The sequence below is a fragment of the Castor canadensis genome, chromosome 3, assembly GCF_047511655.1.
Source record: "Castor canadensis chromosome 3, mCasCan1.hap1v2, whole genome shotgun sequence".
NCBI lineage: Eukaryota > Metazoa > Chordata > Mammalia > Rodentia > Castoridae > Castor > Castor canadensis.
In genome coordinates, this window is record NC_133388.1 from 189,520,607 (window position 1) to 189,525,608 (window position 5,002).

The following is a 5,002-nucleotide window of genomic DNA, read 5'->3' on the forward strand; positions in this document are numbered from 1 at the left end:
CTGAGGAGAGGACGCTCCATCGGTGTTTGTAAAACACTAGAGGCCACTCTCAAGCACTGAGTGGGCACCATGTGTCACAGGAAGCACAGGCTCCAGTCTTTGTGCTTGAACTTCAATATGGTCTCTACCTCAACTGATCACTGTGACTCTAAGCAGTTGTCACACTTCTGTAAAATGGAGGAAATTTACAGTATTGACCTGATGACGTTCTAAGAAACAGAAATGCCAGTGTCCGTGAAGGGCTTCACTACTTGCCTGGCACATTTAAGCAGCACTAGATAGCTATGTCGACAATGATAAAGAAGTAGCGTTCTCATTTTAAGTGAGATAATGGGAATGGAAGGGGTCAGCAGAATTCCAAACATTCAGGTGGCACTTAAAATGTGATTACTCATAGTTTTGTGGTCCCCACAATCTCAGAACAAAGTAGGATGCTACAAATGCTCCACATTTGGGATTGGGAAAAGGCGGGTACAAGTTCAGAAAATAGCAAAATATCACTGAGAACCCCAGACACTGAGCCAGTGGGTATGACCACTTGGGCCACGCCCTCTGGCTTTACATTTGGCAAATTCCCCTGAGACAAAGCCCAGGTCCTTCTTGTCTTAATTGTGTCAATGCAGGTGGACAGAGGCTCACTTTCTGCACGTCAGAAGCCAGCCCTGGACACTAGGGGATCGAAGGCCAGATCTGAATTTTTCATCCACCCTTTCTTGGCCTACTGGCTTTGGGCAAGCATGTATCTTAGCATCTGCGCTGCATAAGGAGAGGCTCACAGGGCAACTCTTGCTCTTCTCCCAGATGTGTGGGTGTGGTGGCGTGCAGAAGAGGGACAAATCCCATAAAACGCTGTATAAGCCCAGGTAAAAAAAAATGTTGGATGGCCCCACACCCCCCCAGCAAGTGGCTGTGTCACAACACTGACAAAACACATTCTGCAGGTGGTTCTGATGTACCACTGGAAAAATCAAAGCAAATGTCCCCAGCCATGTAGCCAGGCTGCACTGGAATACATGGTACTCCGCAGGGGAAAAGAATCTAGACAACTCCTTCTCCACGGGTTTACAGCCATCAGCCAAGAGAAAACACCTTTTCCCACCAATGGCAGGAGACTCAAAACAGCTGTCCATCTCTCTTCTTTCTAGCCCTCCCTCTCCCATTCTCCTTCAAATGGCAACCGGCCTCCTGCACCAGGCTGTATGTGGGGAACAATCTTCTGCAGTCTTGAGGCTCACAGATGACGTTGCTTATCATACAGATGCTGCACTGCCTGGGCAGCTGCTGTCAGGAAATGGTCTCCCACACCAGCAGAGGGTGGGTGTGGACACCGGCTGTATTCTTGAGCCAGAAAAAAGAAAGCCTACCCAAATATGGCCTCTGACATTGACACAGAGGCAACAGGGCATGTGTGGCGCCCCTATGCACAGTGGGTAGGCACTCACTTTCGTGTGTGCACATCCTGCTGCCGTAGACCTCCGGACTTGAATTACACCAAGTCTGAACTTTTATTGTTGTCAGCATCCGGCTTATCCCCAGAGAGGCATCTCTGGTTACGATGGAATGCCTCTGACCAATACTGAGTCACCTCTGTGTCCAGGACAACAGTGGATACTCAGCTCCTGGGTGCGTTTTATTGCCTTTTCTTTAATAGAAGCCCTTTGGAACTCATCTATTGTTCCTGCCTTGGGTTAAAACTTTCCAGAGGAGAATTCATCATTTGTGCTGTGACCTTCAAAATAGAGACATTATACTGGCCTCTGACGCCATGAAATGGCACATTACCTCTCTGATCTCTACTACTACCACTGGCCCTCTTCCAAATTCTACCCCCACCACCCTAGCTTTCTTGCTATTCCTCAAAAATGTCAGGTACATTTCTACCCCAGGGCCGTTGCACTGGCTCTTACCTGGAAGTTCTTACCCCACATGCTTTCATGATCCCCCTTCTCCCTCAACTCTGTACTCCTTTCCACTGACACCTACACTGACCCTCCCACCCCTGTACAAGTGCAAAACTTTCCCCCATCTTTCCTGCCCTTACCATATTCTATTTTATTCCATCACACTGTTCATTTTAGAAGTTAAGGTTTAAACATTTTGTAGTTCTTTATTATCTGTGTCTCCCACACAATCTAGAAAATAAATTCCAACGTATTAACAATTTTCCAATTTTATTCCATTTCTCAGTCCTCAGCACAGAGCCCATAGCTGGTATTTAATAAGTAACTACTGAGTTGTTACTGCTAACCCACCCTCCACCCTCTCCTACTGAAGTCTTCTATCTGTGAATGGCTTCATAGGCAGATCTCTGTCCAGTGTCACCTAAAGAAGAGACCACCCTAGAAATATTTATCCACTCTGTCTCCCCACTTCCCACTATTACCATTTTCTTCGTGGCATTTATGATTGCCAAACATTATGCAATGTAAACAGAAAAGTGTTTTGTCTTTGCTGGTGCTCATGGCTCTACCCTAATCATCCAGAAGAGAGATCTGCAAACTTTTCCTCTTTAAAATGAAAAGGGTAAAGAGTAAAGATTTCAGGCAACCCTTGTGTCTTTCAACTACTCAGCTCTGCCTTTGTGATACAAAAGTTGCACTGACTATACGTGAACAAGTGAGTTCAGCTGCCTTCCCAAACACAGCTTCCTGTGTGGAAACAGGTCCGGGTGGATTTGGCATCCAGGCCATAGTTGGCTATCTTCTAATCTTGCAGCATATCTGGCACATAGTAGGTGAATGGATGAGCCGAATTGTTTATCAAGTGCATGCTCTGTGTCAGGCACTGTTCCAGGCTTATTTCAGATGTGACATTTCATCCACAAAACAATCCAGTAAACTAAGGACTGGTAATCCCAATTTAGAAGTGAAAGGACAGAGGCAAAGGGAGGCTTTGTGGTTTCTAAGGCCATTTCCACAAGTGACACAGTGAGGGCGAAAGTTCAGGTCTACCAGGCCCCTGTTCCTTCCACCTCTGGATAGGCATCTTCCATTCTTGTTGCACATTCTGTGACAATGCCAAGTTACGCTGAAGGTTACAAGGTTAATTCTTCATCATTACTGTCTTTATGTTCTTTCACTTACCTGTTCAGCCAGGGTGTGCCAAACACCTACTGTGTGCCTTTGCTCTGCTCAGTGTGATGCAAACTTTACTCAGACTCAGGCTGTACGTTGAAGACAAAGATGCTATAAGACTAGCAAATGCCCAGCTGTGAACATCAGAATCCTGATTCTGACGGGCCTAGCTGCAGGAAGGGCAGCTAGGATGAAGGTCATCTATGTGATAGGCACTATGAGCAGACTTCCTTGACATGCTACATAGAAGGTAACAGGCATCAACAGAAAACCCCAAGGGCAGGGGACTTCCGAAGACAGATGGTGGCTTCCTGTCCTGGGACTCAGGGAATGATTTAGTAAAAGGTTATGGTTTCACTATGGGTTTGGGGGAAACAGATGTAGGCCCACTTTCTACCCTACCACGGCCTAGCTATGGGTACATTGAAGACCTGACTCAGTTTCTCTGTAGTTCAGAAAACAACAACAAAACAGTACAACCTTCCATTCACAGACTTTTTTGGAAAATTAAGTGGGATAATCTATGTAAAGTGAGCATGTGACCCAGTTCAGGTTGTTGAAATAAGGCCAGGTGATCACCATCCATCCTTGACCTGTTAAGAGGGCTTCAACACTGGTGATGAGTGCAGGGGTAGAGTAAGATACTCATCAACTTCCCACATCATGAAGCCCCTGTTTATTAAATGCCCAAAGCCATCAAGGTTCCCAATCAGACCATTTGCTTATTAATCTAGCAATGAAGACCAAGGAGGGATTCAGTCTGCTGCCATGAGTCACCAAATTCCCATTGGCCAAAACTAACTGGGTATCTTCACAAGAAAACTGCTTCTGTGCAGAAATATAACTGAAGACAAGGTGAATGTCAACTCCAATTGCACAGAGTATAAAGACAGAACTGGGACTGCTGAAATGGGCCTGCCTCCTGCCTCCCTTCAGTCAGTCCTAACTAGATTAGTCAACTCAACTGTCACTCACTAGGAGCTCACAGGACAGAGTGAAATGCTAAAGACTGGTGCTTCCTTAAAGCTTGCTTCCGGCCCTTGATGTTTTTGCTTGGCCTCTCACCCATACCATTCCCTAACAGAAGCATTAGGAGGTCTAATATGACAGCAAAGAGATGGCTTAGAGTCTGTTTTCCCATGTACTCCATCCAGTACTTCTCTTGCTGCTGTCAATAGCCCTTTTTAAGCTCTCAGAGAATCTTAGCTTTTTCCTTCTGGAAATCCAGAAAAGAAAATCAAGGAAATAGCACGGCCTGTAATCAGATAGTAATAATGGCCTTTAGCACCTTGACCTAAGGAGGCTTCCAGGTCACCAGGCATTTTGGATCTTCTCCCATGTGTATGGTCTTCCTTAGATGTTTTACCACTAGCCTACTGGAGGTCCCCTGCATGCACTGGGCCTCTCTCTACAGGGACAAAAGCTGAGGCTCTTAGGGCTTAAAGAACTCTCCAAACCACACAAGGTAGTCACTGGCCTCTCCCAGGGGAATGCCATAGCTCACCAAAGACCATGATTGGATAATATTTCCGGGGACAAGAACTAGCTTTGAGATACTCAGTAGTGACTCAAGCTAGCACTCTTTGTTTTCCAGACACTGTGTCCAGCCCATGGTCACACACAGACCTGTGGTCAGTAACTGCAGCATTCACGGACCTGAGTCCTTTATTCATCCTCTCATCCAGCTTCCTCATCCACCAGAGGAAGCCAGCTCCTGTGTCTACTCCTGGGATGTGTGAGGACTAAGTGAACAGCCCAGTAGACCCTCACAATACCACTGTCACAGCCTTAATTTCTGATCCAGGCAGCCTGCTCCAGGCTCTGCATATGCTCTTAGTTCATCTTCTAAGTGGCCCACCATGTGCCCCATTTTACAGAGCAGATAACAGACTGTTTCCATGGAGATCAATTCTCTAGCCACCACTTAC

General features: G+C 46.3%; 1 protein-coding gene and 1 long non-coding RNA gene across 2 annotated transcripts in view; both read right to left on the reverse strand.

Annotated features, from left to right (window-relative positions):
• Kcnq3 (potassium voltage-gated channel subfamily Q member 3) overlaps nt 1-5,002 on the reverse strand; it is a 305,224-nt gene that overhangs the window by 230,318 nt on the left and 69,904 nt on the right. The window lies entirely within an intron of this gene.
• The window catches only part of LOC141421747 (uncharacterized), an 87,161-nt gene that overhangs the window by 16,788 nt on the left and 65,371 nt on the right, over nt 1-5,002 (reverse strand). The window lies entirely within an intron of this gene.